Source organism: Schistocerca cancellata, chromosome 2 (assembly GCF_023864275.1).
Source record: "Schistocerca cancellata isolate TAMUIC-IGC-003103 chromosome 2, iqSchCanc2.1, whole genome shotgun sequence".
Classification (NCBI taxonomy): domain Eukaryota; kingdom Metazoa; phylum Arthropoda; class Insecta; order Orthoptera; family Acrididae; genus Schistocerca; species Schistocerca cancellata.
This window is the reverse complement of record NC_064627.1, coordinates 1,053,664,887-1,053,678,829: the sequence shown is the minus strand read 5'-3', so window position 1 is coordinate 1,053,678,829 and position 13,943 is coordinate 1,053,664,887. Positions and strand designations below refer to the sequence as shown.

General features: G+C 51.4%; 28 non-coding genes across 28 annotated transcripts; 6 read left to right on the top strand and 22 right to left on the bottom strand.

Moving 5' to 3' along the window:
• Nucleotides 1–280: 280 nt before the first annotated feature.
• Trnag-ucc (transfer RNA glycine (anticodon UCC)) lies at nucleotides 281–352 on the top strand. The gene has a single exon. It is a non-coding gene; the product is annotated as a tRNA-Gly (tRNA).
• A 743-nt stretch (nucleotides 353–1,095) lies between these two features.
• On the bottom strand, nucleotides 1,096–1,169 carry Trnai-aau (transfer RNA isoleucine (anticodon AAU)). Its single transcript has one exon. It is a non-coding gene; the product is annotated as a tRNA-Ile (tRNA).
• Nucleotides 1,170–1,426: 257 nt separating this feature from the next.
• Nucleotides 1,427–1,498, bottom strand: Trnae-uuc (transfer RNA glutamic acid (anticodon UUC)). Its single transcript has one exon. It is a non-coding gene; the product is annotated as a tRNA-Glu (tRNA).
• A 437-nt stretch (nucleotides 1,499–1,935) lies between these two features.
• Trnam-cau (transfer RNA methionine (anticodon CAU)) lies at nucleotides 1,936–2,008 on the bottom strand. Its single transcript has one exon. It is a non-coding gene; the product is annotated as a tRNA-Met (tRNA).
• A 293-nt stretch (nucleotides 2,009–2,301) lies between these two features.
• On the bottom strand, nucleotides 2,302–2,372 carry Trnag-gcc (transfer RNA glycine (anticodon GCC)). The gene has a single exon. It is a non-coding gene; the product is annotated as a tRNA-Gly (tRNA).
• Nucleotides 2,373–2,695: 323 nt separating this feature from the next.
• Trnag-ucc (transfer RNA glycine (anticodon UCC)) lies at nucleotides 2,696–2,767 on the top strand. Its single transcript has one exon. It is a non-coding gene; the product is annotated as a tRNA-Gly (tRNA).
• A 744-nt stretch (nucleotides 2,768–3,511) lies between these two features.
• Trnai-aau (transfer RNA isoleucine (anticodon AAU)) lies at nucleotides 3,512–3,585 on the bottom strand. The gene has a single exon. It is a non-coding gene; the product is annotated as a tRNA-Ile (tRNA).
• Nucleotides 3,586–3,842: 257 nt separating this feature from the next.
• Trnae-uuc (transfer RNA glutamic acid (anticodon UUC)) lies at nucleotides 3,843–3,914 on the bottom strand. The gene has a single exon. It is a non-coding gene; the product is annotated as a tRNA-Glu (tRNA).
• A 437-nt stretch (nucleotides 3,915–4,351) lies between these two features.
• Trnam-cau (transfer RNA methionine (anticodon CAU)) lies at nucleotides 4,352–4,424 on the bottom strand. Its single transcript has one exon. It is a non-coding gene; the product is annotated as a tRNA-Met (tRNA).
• A 293-nt stretch (nucleotides 4,425–4,717) lies between these two features.
• Nucleotides 4,718–4,788, bottom strand: Trnag-gcc (transfer RNA glycine (anticodon GCC)). The gene has a single exon. It is a non-coding gene; the product is annotated as a tRNA-Gly (tRNA).
• Nucleotides 4,789–5,111: 323 nt separating this feature from the next.
• On the top strand, nucleotides 5,112–5,183 carry Trnag-ucc (transfer RNA glycine (anticodon UCC)). Its single transcript has one exon. It is a non-coding gene; the product is annotated as a tRNA-Gly (tRNA).
• Nucleotides 5,184–5,927: 744 nt separating this feature from the next.
• On the bottom strand, nucleotides 5,928–6,001 carry Trnai-aau (transfer RNA isoleucine (anticodon AAU)). The gene has a single exon. It is a non-coding gene; the product is annotated as a tRNA-Ile (tRNA).
• A 257-nt stretch (nucleotides 6,002–6,258) lies between these two features.
• On the bottom strand, nucleotides 6,259–6,330 carry Trnae-uuc (transfer RNA glutamic acid (anticodon UUC)). The gene has a single exon. It is a non-coding gene; the product is annotated as a tRNA-Glu (tRNA).
• A 437-nt stretch (nucleotides 6,331–6,767) lies between these two features.
• On the bottom strand, nucleotides 6,768–6,840 carry Trnam-cau (transfer RNA methionine (anticodon CAU)). Its single transcript has one exon. It is a non-coding gene; the product is annotated as a tRNA-Met (tRNA).
• A 293-nt stretch (nucleotides 6,841–7,133) lies between these two features.
• Trnag-gcc (transfer RNA glycine (anticodon GCC)) lies at nucleotides 7,134–7,204 on the bottom strand. Its single transcript has one exon. It is a non-coding gene; the product is annotated as a tRNA-Gly (tRNA).
• Nucleotides 7,205–7,527: 323 nt separating this feature from the next.
• Trnag-ucc (transfer RNA glycine (anticodon UCC)) lies at nucleotides 7,528–7,599 on the top strand. Its single transcript has one exon. It is a non-coding gene; the product is annotated as a tRNA-Gly (tRNA).
• A 743-nt stretch (nucleotides 7,600–8,342) lies between these two features.
• Trnai-aau (transfer RNA isoleucine (anticodon AAU)) lies at nucleotides 8,343–8,416 on the bottom strand. Its single transcript has one exon. It is a non-coding gene; the product is annotated as a tRNA-Ile (tRNA).
• Nucleotides 8,417–8,673: 257 nt separating this feature from the next.
• Trnae-uuc (transfer RNA glutamic acid (anticodon UUC)) lies at nucleotides 8,674–8,745 on the bottom strand. Its single transcript has one exon. It is a non-coding gene; the product is annotated as a tRNA-Glu (tRNA).
• A 437-nt stretch (nucleotides 8,746–9,182) lies between these two features.
• Trnam-cau (transfer RNA methionine (anticodon CAU)) lies at nucleotides 9,183–9,255 on the bottom strand. Its single transcript has one exon. It is a non-coding gene; the product is annotated as a tRNA-Met (tRNA).
• Nucleotides 9,256–9,548: 293 nt separating this feature from the next.
• Trnag-gcc (transfer RNA glycine (anticodon GCC)) lies at nucleotides 9,549–9,619 on the bottom strand. The gene has a single exon. It is a non-coding gene; the product is annotated as a tRNA-Gly (tRNA).
• Nucleotides 9,620–9,942: 323 nt separating this feature from the next.
• Trnag-ucc (transfer RNA glycine (anticodon UCC)) lies at nucleotides 9,943–10,014 on the top strand. The gene has a single exon. It is a non-coding gene; the product is annotated as a tRNA-Gly (tRNA).
• Nucleotides 10,015–10,758: 744 nt separating this feature from the next.
• Trnai-aau (transfer RNA isoleucine (anticodon AAU)) lies at nucleotides 10,759–10,832 on the bottom strand. The gene has a single exon. It is a non-coding gene; the product is annotated as a tRNA-Ile (tRNA).
• Nucleotides 10,833–11,089: 257 nt separating this feature from the next.
• Trnae-uuc (transfer RNA glutamic acid (anticodon UUC)) lies at nucleotides 11,090–11,161 on the bottom strand. The gene has a single exon. It is a non-coding gene; the product is annotated as a tRNA-Glu (tRNA).
• A 437-nt stretch (nucleotides 11,162–11,598) lies between these two features.
• Trnam-cau (transfer RNA methionine (anticodon CAU)) lies at nucleotides 11,599–11,671 on the bottom strand. The gene has a single exon. It is a non-coding gene; the product is annotated as a tRNA-Met (tRNA).
• A 293-nt stretch (nucleotides 11,672–11,964) lies between these two features.
• Trnag-gcc (transfer RNA glycine (anticodon GCC)) lies at nucleotides 11,965–12,035 on the bottom strand. Its single transcript has one exon. It is a non-coding gene; the product is annotated as a tRNA-Gly (tRNA).
• A 323-nt stretch (nucleotides 12,036–12,358) lies between these two features.
• Nucleotides 12,359–12,430, top strand: Trnag-ucc (transfer RNA glycine (anticodon UCC)). The gene has a single exon. It is a non-coding gene; the product is annotated as a tRNA-Gly (tRNA).
• Nucleotides 12,431–13,174: 744 nt separating this feature from the next.
• Nucleotides 13,175–13,248, bottom strand: Trnai-aau (transfer RNA isoleucine (anticodon AAU)). The gene has a single exon. It is a non-coding gene; the product is annotated as a tRNA-Ile (tRNA).
• Nucleotides 13,249–13,505: 257 nt separating this feature from the next.
• Nucleotides 13,506–13,577, bottom strand: Trnae-uuc (transfer RNA glutamic acid (anticodon UUC)). The gene has a single exon. It is a non-coding gene; the product is annotated as a tRNA-Glu (tRNA).
• Nucleotides 13,578–13,943: the final 366 nt, after the last annotated feature.

Sequence of the window (13,943 nt, the reverse complement as noted above, 5' to 3'; positions counted from 1 at the left end):
TGAGGGGAAAGTGGGACTGCCGTCCAGCGCCGTCGCATCCTCTCGAGAGAATGCTACAGACGCTGAATCCTGCACTGCACTGCTTAAAAATGATCGTCTAAGTACTCTTGCGGCGCACGCACGCGACGACTCTTGCCAAAGGACGCGAAACGTGCCTAGAGACGCTGCCTGGATGAGCTCGCCTACCCCGTAACGCGCCTACAGCTACGACCACCTTCAGGCGCCGCCGACAGGCGGGAAGCAGACACAGCGCGGCTCGCGAGGCGCGCGACGGAACTGTGCGGTGGTGGTGTAATGGTCAGCATAGTTGCCTTCCAAGCAGTTGATCCGGGTTCGATTCCCGGCCACCGCAGCAGGCTTTTACTTTTGCGTATGAGTACTTTTGCCACGCGTCCTTAAATTAATGTTTCTTTGCCCATCTTACTCGCTGCACGCCACCCTCTAGCGTGTGCGTCGATTCCCCTTGAGTCTCGACTTGTCTCGACTTTGCTCAGCTGACGCGAGAGCTGACGCTCTCCAATCGGCCTATATCAAAAGGACAAGCACGCGAAACGACTGAGAGAGGTATGGCGAGGCGGGCACAACATTACTTATGCCTCGAGTAAATACCTGCTGCCTGTTATCATGTATTGTCTGATTTTACATGTTCTGTCAGACAAATTCAGTTTTATTACTAGTAGATTTCTTTTTTTTTTCTTTGTTGAAAATTTTACAACACGCTCCTTCATTTCACTGTGGCCGCACGGCGCGACTTGGCATACCGAGAGGCAAAACGTGGCGCCAGTGCCCTTGACCGAATAGCGCTGCAGCTCCGAAACCGAAGAGGAAAGAGAAATACGAATTGAAACTGTCGACAGTGCCCTATGTTCGCAGGCGGTCACCCGCCCAAGCACTGACAACGCCCGACGTCGCGCAGTTGTGGTGATCGGACGAGAAACTGTGTGTTCAGCGTGCTGTGACCAGTGAAATGTTTTAGCGCGTCCCGACAAGTCGCGTTCGGGTCCCCTATCAGCTCCCACACAATGTGACGATTTCTTTGTCACCATACTTCCACGGGGAAATCGGCGTTGCCTTTTTGAAACAGTAAAATCGTAGTGGCCCGTGGGGGGATCGAACCCACGACCTTCGCGTTATTAGCACGACGCTCTAACCAACTGAGCTAACGGGCCTCGGTACTGACAGTCTCCCATTGCTTTGCGGGAATTGCTCTGCGTATTGCCATGTAACATTTCTATGGCAGCAATCCAACAGTGGACCAGCGTCTCTTCTCCCTCTATGCCGCTGCTCGTAGTAATTTCGTTGCGTGCCCGTTTCTCTCGACTGTTGTCAGCTGACGTTTACGAACCAGTAGCTATAATGCGAGGAGGACGTGAAACAGCATTTCGCACGGTCAAAACTTGTCGTGATTTGTTCCGAAAAAATTCCATTCCGGTACCGGGAATCGAACCCGGGCCTCCTGGGTGAAAGCCAGGTATCCTAGCCACTAGACCACACCGGACGTGCACATCGTTCTCCGGGTTTACACCCCCTCCACTCGCTTTCCGTGTCGCACTTTCCCTGTTTGCGAGCATCTTCTCGCGCATGGCAAAAGTCTCAGTCCATTTCTTTTGGCCTCGTTGTTACAGGGGTAGGAGGAAAAGCAAAGCTGTAAGTAGTAATATTTATTTACTTATTTCGCAAGTAAAGACCTGCTGCCTGTCATTATATAGCAGGTCATACATTGTGTGACTTTACATGTTATATCATACGAAATTCAGTTTTATTACTAGTACTTTTTTTCTTGAAAATTTTACAAAAGAACTGCAACTAGTAGTAACAGGAAGTAAACATTTTCACGCTGAGTCGTTGAAGCCTTGTGGATAACAAACTACAAAGTGTTTCGCTCCTTCGCAACCCCAGAGCCGTCGACTTAGCTGTGAACGACAGTAAATTAAATGCCCCGGGTGAGGATCGAACTCACGACCTTAAGATTATGAGACTTACGCGCTGCCTACTGCGCTACCGAGGCTGGCGAACGCCACACCTTCTGGAATCTTGCTAAGTACAGAATACCAGTGGTACAGAGTCTGCACTCCCTGGCTCATTTTTTCTGTTGCTACACGTGCATTCCCGGCGCGGCAGGCAACTTGCGATGTTAGGCCGACGCCAGTATGTACAATAGCACGCAAGAGTCCAAACGAGCAGTCGTGCGCGCTGCATGATTGCTTCTTTCCACACGGAATCCCGCGGTTCATTCTCATGGCTCACGCAGTTCGAGTGCGAAAGACACGCAGCACCACTATCGGAGAAAAAACAAAACGATGCATCGGCCGGGAATCGAACCCGGGCCGCCCGCGTGGCAGGCGAGCATTCTACCACTGAACCACCGATGCTCAGCTAGTTCACAGCTTCCTGGTGCTTTCCGCGGCAGACGTCTGAGGGGAAAGTGGGACTGCCGTCCAGCGCCGTCGCATCCTCTCGAGAGAATGCTACAGACGCTGAATCCTGCACTGCACTGCTTAAAAATGATCGTCTAAGTACTCTTGCGGCGCACGCACGCGACGACTCTTGCCAAAGGACGCGAAACGTGCCTAGAGACGCTGCCTGGATGAGCTCGCCTACCCCGTAACGCGCCTACAGCTACGACCACCTTCAGGCGCCGCCGACAGGCGGGAAGCAGACACAGCGCGGCTCGCGAGGCGCGCGACGGAACTGTGCGGTGGTGGTGTAATGGTCAGCATAGTTGCCTTCCAAGCAGTTGATCCGGGTTCGATTCCCGGCCACCGCAGCAGGCTTTTACTTTTGCGTATGAGTACTTTTGCCACGCGTCCTTAAATTAATGTTTCTTTGCCCATCTTACTCGCTGCACGCCACCCTCTAGCGTGTGCGTCGATTCCCCTTGAGTCTCGACTTGTCTCGACTTTGCTCAGCTGACGCGAGAGCTGACGCTCTCCAATCGGCCTATATCAAAAGGACAAGCACGCGAAACGACTGAGAGAGGTATGGCGAGGCGGGCACAACATTACTTATGCCTCGAGTAAATACCTGCTGCCTGTTATCATGTATTGTCTGATTTTACATGTTCTGTCAGACAAATTCAGTTTTATTACTAGTAGATTTCTTTTTTTTTTTCTTTGTTGAAAATTTTACAACACGCTCCTTCATTTCACTGTGGCCGCACGGCGCGACTTGGCATACCGAGAGGCAAAACGTGGCGCCAGTGCCCTTGACCGAATAGCGCTGCAGCTCCGAAACCGAAGAGGAAAGAGAAATACGAATTGAAACTGTCGACAGTGCCCTATGTTCGCAGGCGGTCACCCGCCCAAGCACTGACAACGCCCGACGTCGCGCAGTTGTGGTGATCGGACGAGAAACTGTGTGTTCAGCGTGCTGTGACCAGTGAAATGTTTTAGCGCGTCCCGACAAGTCGCGTTCGGGTCCCCTATCAGCTCCCACACAATGTGACGATTTCTTTGTCACCATACTTCCACGGGGAAATCGGCGTTGCCTTTTTGAAACAGTAAAATCGTAGTGGCCCGTGGGGGGATCGAACCCACGACCTTCGCGTTATTAGCACGACGCTCTAACCAACTGAGCTAACGGGCCTCGGTACAGACAGTCTCCCATTGCTTTGCGGGAATTGCTCTGCGTATTGCCATGTAACATTTCTATGGCAGCAATCCAACAGTGGACCAGCGTCTCTTCTCCCTCTATGCCGCTGCTCGTAGTAATTTCGTTGCGTGCCCGTTTCTCTCGACTGTTGTCAGCTGACGTTTACGAACCAGTAGCTATAATGCGAGGAGGACGTGAAACAGCATTTCGCACGGTCAAAACTTGTCGTGATTTGTTCCGAAAAAATTCCATTCCGGTACCGGGAATCGAACCCGGGCCTCCTGGGTGAAAGCCAGGTATCCTAGCCACTAGACCACACCGGACGTGCACATCGTTCTCCGGGTTTACACCCCCTCCACTCGCTTTCCGTGTCGCACTTTCCCTGTTTGCGAGCATCTTCTCGCGCATGGCAAAAGTCTCAGTCCATTTCTTTTGGCCTCGTTGTTACAGGGGTAGGAGGAAAAGCAAAGCTGTAAGTAGTAATATTTATTTACTTATTTCGCAAGTAAAGACCTGCTGCCTGTCATTATATAGCAGGTCATACATTGTGTGACTTTACATGTTATATCATACGAAATTCAGTTTTATTACTAGTACTTTTTTTCTTGAAAATTTTACAAAAGAACTGCAACTAGTAGTAACAGGAAGTAAACATTTTCACGCTGAGTCGTTGAAGCCTTGTGGATAACAAACTACTAAGTGTTTCGCTCCTTCGCAACCCCAGAGCCGTCGACTTAGCTGTGAACGACAGTAAATTAAATGCCCCGGGTGAGGATCGAACTCACGACCTTAAGATTATGAGACTTACGCGCTGCCTACTGCGCTACCGAGGCTGGCGAACGCCACACCTTCTGGAATCTTGCTAAGTACCGAATACCAGTGGTACAGAGTCTGCACTCCCTGGCTCATTTTTTCTGTTGCTACACGTGCATTCCCGGCGCGGCAGGCAACTTGCGATGTTAGGCCGACGCCAGTATGTACAATAGCACGCAAGAGTCCAAACGAGCAGTCGTGCGCGCTGCATGATTGCTTCTTTCCACACGGAATCCCGCGGTTCATTCTCATGGCTCACGCAGTTCGAGTGCGAAAGACACGCAGCACCACTATCGGAGAAAAAACAAAACGATGCATCGGCCGGGAATCGAACCCGGGCCGCCCGCGTGGCAGGCGAGCATTCTACCACTGAACCACCGATGCTCAGCTAGTTCACAGCTTCCTGGTGCTTTCCGCGGCAGACGTCTGAGGGGAAAGTGGGACTGCCGTCCAGCGCCGTCGCATCCTCTCGAGAGAATGCTACAGACGCTGAATCCTGCACTGCACTGCTTAACAATGATCGTCTAAGTACTCTTGCGGCGCACGCACGCGACGACTCTTGCCAAAGGACGCGAAACGTGCCTAGAGACGCTGCCTGGATGAGCTCGCCTACCCCGTAACGCGCCTACAACTACGACCACCTTCAGGCGCCGCCGACAGGCGGGAAGCAGACACAGCGCGGCTCGCGAGGCGCGCGACGGAACTGTGCGGTGGTGGTGTAATGGTCAGCATAGTTGCCTTCCAAGCAGTTGATCCGGGTTCGATTCCCGGCCACCGCAGCAGGCTTTTACTTTTGCGTATGAGTACTTTTGCCACGCGTCCTTAAATTAATGTTTCTTTGCCCATCTTACTCGCTGCACGCCACCCTCTAGCGTGTGCGTCGATTCCCCTTGAGTCTCGACTTGTCTCGACTTTGCTCAGCTGACGCGAGAGCTGACGCTCTCCAATCGGCCTATATCAAAAGGACAAGCACGCGAAACGACTGAGAGAGGTATGGCGAGGCGGGCACAACATTACTTATGCCTCGAGTAAATACCTGCTGCCTGTTATCATGTATTGTCTGATTTTACATGTTCTGTCAGACAAATTCAGTTTTATTACTAGTAGATTTCTTTTTTTTTTTCTTTGTTGAAAATTTTACAACACGCTCCTTCATTTCACTGTGGCCGCACGGCGCGACTTGGCATACCGAGAGGCAAAACGTGGCGCCAGTGCCCTTGACCGAATAGCGCTGCAGCTCCGAAACCGAAGAGGAAAGAGAAATACGAATTGAAACTGTCGACAGTGCCCTATGTTCGCAGGCGGTCACCCGCCCAAGCACTGACAACGCCCGACGTCGCGCAGTTGTGGTGATCGGACGAGAAACTGTGTGTTCAGCGTGCTGTGACCAGTGAAATGTTTTAGCGCGTCCCGACAAGTCGCGTTCGGGTCCCCTATCAGCTCCCACACAATGTGACGATTTCTTTGTCACCATACTTCCACGGGGAAATCGGCGTTGCCTTTTTGAAACAGTAAAATCGTAGTGGCCCGTGGGGGGATCGAACCCACGACCTTCGCGCTATTAGCACGACGCTCTAACCAACTGAGCTAACGGGCCTCGGTACAGACAGTCTCCCATTGCTTTGCGGGAATTGCTCTGCGTATTGCCATGTAACATTTCTATGGCAGCAATCCAACAGTGGACCAGCGTCTCTTCTCCCTCTATGCCGCTGCTCGTAGTAATTTCGTTGCGTGCCCGTTTCTCTCGACTGTTGTCAGCTGACGTTTACGAACCAGTAGCTATAATGCGAGGAGGACGTGAAACAGCATTTCGCACGGTCAAAACTTGTCGTGATTTGTTCCGAAAAAATTCCATTCCGGTATCGGGAATCGAACCCGGGCCTCCTAGGTGAAAGCCAGGTATCCTAGCCACTAGACCACACCGGACGTGCACCTCGTTCTCCGGGTTTACACCCCCTCCACTCGCTTGCCGTGTCGCACTTTCCCTGTTTGCGAGCATCTTCTCGCGCATGGCAAAAGTCTCAGTCCATTTCTTTTGGCCTCGTTGTTACAGGGGTAGGAGGAAAAGCAAAGCTGTAAGTAGTAATATTTATTTACTTATTTCGCAAGTAAAGACCTGCTGCCTGTCATTATATAGCAGGTCATACATTGTGTGACTTTACATGTTATATCATACGAAATTCAGTTTTATTACTAGTACTTTTTTTCTTGAAAATTTTACAAAAGAACTGCAACTAGTAGTAACAGGAAGTAAACATTTTCACGCTGAGTCGTTGAAGCCTTGTGGATAACAAACTACTAAGTGTTTCGCTCCTTCGCAACCCCAGAGCCGTCGACTTAGCTGTGAACGACAGTAAATTAAATGCCCCGGGTGAGGATCGAACTCACGACCTTAAGATTATGAGACTTACGCGCTGCCTACTGCGCTACCGAGGCTGGCGAAGGCCACACCTTCTGGAATCTTGCTAAGTACCGAATACCAGTGGTACAGAGTCTGCACTCCCTGGCTCATTTTTTCTGTTGCTACACGTGCATTCCCGGCGCGGCAGGCAACTTGCGATGTTAGGCCGACGCCAGTATGTACAATAGCACGCAAGAGTCCAAACGAGCAGTCGTGCGCGCTGCATGATTGCTTCTTTCCACACGGAATCCCGCGGTTCATTCTCATGGCTCACGCAGTTCGAGTGCGAAAGACACGCAGCACCACTATCGGAGAAAAAACAAAACGATGCATCGGCCGGGAATCGAACCCGGGCCGCCCGCGTGGCAGGCGAGCATTCTACCACTGAACCACCGATGCTCAGCTAGTTCACAGCTTCCTGGTGCTTTCCGCGGCAGACGTCTGAGGGGAAAGTGGGACTGCCGTCCAGCGCCGTCGCATCCTCTCGAGAGAATGCTACAGACGCTGAATCCTGCACTGCACTGCTTAAAAATGATCGTCTAAGTACTCTTGCGGCGCACGCACGCGACGACTCTTGCCAAAGGACGCGAAACGTGCCTAGAGACGCTGCCTGGATGAGCTCGCCTACCCCGTAACGCGCCTACAGCTACGACCACCTTCAGGCGCCGCCGACAGGCGGGAAGCAGACACAGCGCGGCTCGCGAGGCGCGCGACGGAACTGTGCGGTGGTGGTGTAATGGTCAGCATAGTTGCCTTCCAAGCAGTTGATCCGGGTTCGATTCCCGGCCACCGCAGCAGGCTTTTACTTTTGCGTATGAGTACTTTTGCCACGCGTCCTTAAATTAATGTTTCTTTGTCCATCTTACTCGCTGCACGCCACCCTCTAGCGTGTGCGTCGATTCCCCTTGAGTCTCGACTTGTCTCGACTTTGCTCAGCTGACGCGAGAGCTGACGCTCTCCAATCGGCCTATATCAAAAGGACAAGCACGCGAAACGACTGAGAGAGGTATGGCGAGGCGGGCACAACATTACTTATGCCTCGAGTAAATACCTGCTGCCTGTTATCATGTATTGTCTGATTTTACATGTTCTGTCAGACAAATTCAGTTTTATTACTAGTAGATTTCTTTTTTTTTTCTTTGTTGAAAATTTTACAACACGCTCCTTCATTTCACTGTGGCCGCACGGCGCGACTTGGCATACCGAGAGGCAAAACGTGGCGCCAGTGCCCTTGACCGAATAGCGCTGCAGCTCCGAAACCGAAGAGGAAAGAGAAATACGAATTGAAACTGTCGACAGTGCCCTATGTTCGCAGGCGGTCACCCGCCCAAGCACTGACAACGCCCGACGTCGCGCAGTTGTGGTGATCGGACGAGAAACTGTGTGTTCAGCGTGCTGTGACCAGTGAAATGTTTTAGCGCGTCCCGACAAGTCGCGTTCGGGTCCCCTATCAGCTCCCACACAATGTGACGATTTCTTTGTCACCATACTTCCACGGGGAAATCGGCGTTGCCTTTTTGAAACAGTAAAATCGTAGTGGCCCGTGGGGGGATCGAACCCACGACCTTCGCGCTATTAGCACGACGCTCTAACCAACTGAGCTAACGGGCCTCGGTACAGACAGTCTCCCATTGCTTTGCGGGAATTGCTCTGCGTATTGCCATGTAACATTTCTATGGCAGCAATCCAACAGTGGACCAGCGTCTCTTCTCCCTCTATGCCGCTGCTCGTAGTAATTTCGTTGCGTGCCCGTTTCTCTCGACTGTTGTCAGCTGACGTTTACGAACCAGTAGCTATAATGCGAGGAGGACGTGAAACAGCATTTCGCACGGTCAAAACTTGTCGTGATTTGTTCCGAAAAAATTCCATTCCGGTATCGGGAATCGAACCCGGGCCTCCTGGGTGAAAGCCAGGTATCCTAGCCACTAGACCACACCGGACGTGCACCTCGTTCTCCGGGTTTACACCCCCTCCACTCGCTTGCCGTGTCGCACTTTCCCTGTTTGCGAGCATCTTCTCGCGCATGGCAAAAGTCTCAGTCCATTTCTTTTGGCCTCGTTGTTACAGGGGTAGGAGGAAAAGCAAAGCTGTAAGTAGTAATATTTATTTACTTATTTCGCAAGTAAAGACCTGCTGCCTGTCATTATATAGCAGGTCATACATTGTGTGACTTTACATGTTATATCATACGAAATTCAGTTTTATTACTAGTACTTTTTTTCTTGAAAATTTTACAAAAGAACTGCAACTAGTAGTAACAGGAAGTAAACATTTTCACGCTGAGTCGTTGAAGCCTTGTGGATAACAAACTACTAAGTGTTTCGCTCCTTCGCAACCCCAGAGCCGTCGACTTAGCTGTGAACGACAGTAAATTAAATGCCCCGGGTGAGGATCGAACTCACGACCTTAAGATTATGAGACTTACGCGCTGCCTACTGCGCTACCGAGGCTGGCGAAGGCCACACCTTCTGGAATCTTGCTAAGTACCGAATACCAGTGGTACAGAGTCTGCACTCCCTGGCTCATTTTTTCTGTTGCTACACGTGCATTCCCGGCGCGGCAGGCAACTTGCGATGTTAGGCCGACGCCAGTATGTACAATAGCACGCAAGAGTCCAAACGAGCAGTCGTGCGCGCTGCATGATTGCTTCTTTCCACACGGAATCCCGCGGTTCATTCTCATGGCTCACGCAGTTCGAGTGCGAAAGACACGCAGCACCACTATCGGAGAAAAAACAAAACGATGCATCGGCCGGGAATCGAACCCGGGCCGCCCGCGTGGCAGGCGAGCATTCTACCACTGAACCACCGATGCTCAGCTAGTTCACAGCTTCCTGGTGCTTTCCGCGGCAGACGTCTGAGGGGAAAGTGGGACTGCCGTCCAGCGCCGTCGCATCCTCTCGAGAGAATGCTACAGACGCTGAATCCTGCACTGCACTGCTTAAAAATGATCGTCTAAGTACTCTTGCGGCGCACGCACGCGACGACTCTTGCCAAAGGACGCGAAACGTGCCTAGAGACGCTGCCTGGATGAGCTCGCCTACCCCGTAACGCGCCTACAGCTACGACCACCTTCAGGCGCCGCCGACAGGCGGGAAGCAGACACAGCGCGGCTCGCGAGGCGCGCGACGGAACTGTGCGGTGGTGGTGTAATGGTCAGCATAGTTGCCTTCCAAGCAGTTGATCCGGGTTCGATTCCCGGCCACCGCAGCAGGCTTTTACTTTTGCGTATGAGTACTTTTGCCACGCGTCCTTAAATTAATGTTTCTTTGCCCATCTTACTCGCTGCACGCCACCCTCTAGCGTGTGCGTCGATTCCCCTTGAGTCTCGACTTGTCTCGACTTTGCTCAGCTGACGCGAGAGCTGACGCTCTCCAATCGGCCTATATCAAAAGGACAAGCACGCGAAACGACTGAGAGAGGTATGGCGAGGCGGGCACAACATTACTTATGCCTCGAGTAAATACCTGCTGCCTGTTATCATGTATTGTCTGATTTTACATGTTCTGTCAGACAAATTCAGTTTTATTACTAGTAGATTTCTTTTTTTTTTTCTTTGTTGAAAATTTTACAACACGCTCCTTCATTTCACTGTGGCCGCACGGCGCGACTTGGCATACCGAGAGGCAAAACGTGGCGCCAGTGCCCTTGACCGAATAGCGCTGCAGCTCCGAAACCGAAGAGGAAAGAGAAATACGAATTGAAACTGTCGACAGTGCCCTATGTTCGCAGGCGGTCACCCGCCCAAGCACTGACAACGCCCGACGTCGCGCAGTTGTGGTGATCGGACGAGAAACTGTGTGTTCAGCGTGCTGTGACCAGTGAAATGTTTTAGCGCGTCCCGACAAGTCGCGTTCGGGTCCCCTATCAGCTCCCACACAATGTGACGATTTCTTTGTCACCATACTTCCACGGGGAAATCGGCGTTGCCTTTTTGAAACAGTAAAATCGTAGTGGCCCGTGGGGGGATCGAACCCACGACCTTCGCGTTATTAGCACGACGCTCTAACCAACTGAGCTAACGGGCCTCGGTACAGACAGTCTCCCATTGCTTTGCGGGAATTGCTCTGCGTATTGCCATGTAACATTTCTATGGCAGCAATCCAACAGTGGACCAGCGTCTCTTCTCCCTCTATGCCGCTGCTCGTAGTAATTTCGTTGCGTGCCCGTTTCTCTCGACTGTTGTCAGCTGACGTTTACGAACCAGTAGCTATAATGCGAGGAGGACGTGAAACAGCATTTCGCACGGTCAAAACTTGTCGTGATTTGTTCCCAAAAAATTCCATTCCGGTACCGGGAATCGAACCCGGGCCTCCTGGGTGAAAGCCAGGTATCCTAGCCACTAGACCACACCGGACGTGCACATCGTTCTCCGGGTTTACACCCCCTCCACTCGCTTTCCGTGTCGCACTTTCCCTGTTTGCGAGCATCTTCTCGCGCATGGCAAAAGTCTCAGTCCATTTCTTTTGGCCTCGTTGTTACAGGGGTAGGAGGAAAAGCAAAGCTGTAAGTAGTAATATTTATTTACTTATTTCGCAAGTAAAGACCTGCTGCCTGTCATTATATAGCAGGTCATACATTGTGTGACTTTACATGTTATATCATACGAAATTCAGTTTTATTACTAGTACTTTTTTTCTTGAAAATTTTACAAAAGAACTGCAACTAGTAGTAACAGGAAGTAAACATTTTCACGCTGAGTCGTTGAAGCCTTGTGGATAACAAACTACTAAGTGTTTCGCTCCTTCGCAACCCCAGAGCCGTCGACTTAGCTGTGAACGACAGTAAATTAAATGCCCCGGGTGAGGATCGAACTCACGACCTTAAGATTATGAGACTTACGCGCTGCCTACTGCGCTACCGAGGCTGGCGAACGCCACACCTTCTGGAATCTTGCTAAGTACAGAATACCAGTGGTACAGAGTCTGCACTCCCTGGCTCATTTTTTCTGTTGCTACACGTGCATTCCCGGCGCGGCAGGCAACTTGCGATGTTAGGCCGACGCCAGTATGTACAATAGCACGCAAGAGTCCAAACGAGCAGTCGTGCGCGCTGCATGATTGCTTCTTTCCACACGGAATCCCGCGGTTCATTCTCATGGCTCACGCAGTTCGAGTGCGAAAGACACGCAGCACCACTATCGGAGAAAAAACAAAACGATGCATCGGCCGGGAATCGAACCCGGGCCGCCCGCGTGGCAGGCGAGCATTCTACCACTGAACCACCGATGCTCAGCTAGTTCACAGCTTCCTGGTGCTTTCCGCGGCAGACGTCTGAGGGGAAAGTGGGACTGCCGTCCAGCGCCGTCGCATCCTCTCGAGAGAATGCTACAGACGCTGAATCCTGCACTGCACTGCTTAAAAATGATCGTCTAAGTACTCTTGCGGCGCACGCACGCGACGACTCTTGCCAAAGGACGCGAAACGTGCCTAGAGACGCTGCCTGGATGAGCTCGCCTACCCCGTAACGCGCCTACAGCTACGACCACCTTCAGGCGCCGCCGACAGGCGGGAAGCAGACACAGCGCGGCTCGCGAGGCGCGCGACGGAACTGTGCGGTGGTGGTGTAATGGTCAGCATAGTTGCCTTCCAAGCAGTTGATCCGGGTTCGATTCCCGGCCACCGCAGCAGGCTTTTACTTTTGCGTATTAGTACTTTTGCCACGCGTCCTTAAATTAATGTTTCTTTGCCCATCTTACTCGCTGCACGCCACCCTCTAGCGTGTGCGTCGATTCCCCTTGAGTCTCGACTTGTCTCGACTTTGCTCAGCTGACGCGAGAGCTGACGCTCTCCAATCGGCCTATATCAAAAGGACAAGCACGCGAAACGACTGAGAGAGGTATGGCGAGGCGGGCACAACATTACTTATGCCTCGAGTAAATACCTGCTGCCTGTTATCATGTATTGTCTGATTTTACATGTTCTGTCAGACAAATTCAGTTTTATTACTAGTAGATTTCTTTTTTTTTTTCTTTGTTGAAAATTTTACAACACGCTCCTTCATTTCACTGTGGCCGCACGGCGCGACTTGGCATACCGAGAGGCAAAACGTGGCGCCAGTGCCCTTGACCGAATAGCGCTGCAGCTCCGAAACCGAAGAGGAAAGAGAAATACGAATTGAAACTGTCGACAGTGCCCTATGTTCGCAGGCGGTCACCCGCCCAAGCACTGACAACGCCCGACGTCGCGCAGTTGTGGTGATCGGACGAGAAACTGTGTGTTCAGCGTGCTGTGACCAGTGAAATGTTTTAGCGCGTCCCGACAAGTCGCGTTCGGGTCCCCTATCAGCTCCCACACAATGTGACGATTTCTTTGTCACCATACTTCCACGGGGAAATCGGCGTTGCCTTTTTGAAACAGTAAAATCGTAGTGGCCCGTGGGGGGATCGAACCCACGACCTTCGCGTTATTAGCACGACGCTCTAACCAACTGAGCTAACGGGCCTCGGTACAGACAGTCTCCCATTGCTTTGCGGGAATTGCTCTGCGTATTGCCATGTAACATTTCTATGGCAGCAATCCAACAGTGGACCAGCGTCTCTTCTCCCTCTATGCCGCTGCTCGTAGTAATTTCGTTGCGTGCCCGTTTCTCTCGACTGTTGTCAGCTGACGTTTACGAACCAGTAGCTATAATGCGAGGAGGACGTGAAACAGCATTTCGCACGGTCAAAACTTGTCGTGATTTGTTCCGAAAAAATTCCATTCCGGTACCGGGAATCGAACCCGGGCCTCCTGGGTGAAAGCCAGGTATCCTAGCCACTAGACCACACCGGACGTGCACATCGTTCTCCGGGTTTACACCCCCTCCACTCGCTTTCCGTGTCGCACTTTCCCTGTTTGCGAGCATCTTCTCGCGCATGGCAAAAGTCTCAGTCCATTTCTTTTGGCCTCGTTGTTACAGGGGTAGGAGGAAAAGCAAAGCTGTAAGTAGTAATATTTATTTACTTATTTCGCAAGTAAAGACCTGCTGCCTGTCATTATATAGCAGGTCATACATTGTGTGACTTTACATGTTATATCATACGAAATTCAGTTTTATTACTAGTACTTTTTTTCTTGAAAATTTTACAAAAGAACTGCAACTAGTAGTAACAGGAAGTAAACATTTTCACGCTGAGTCGTTGAAGCCTTGTGGATAAC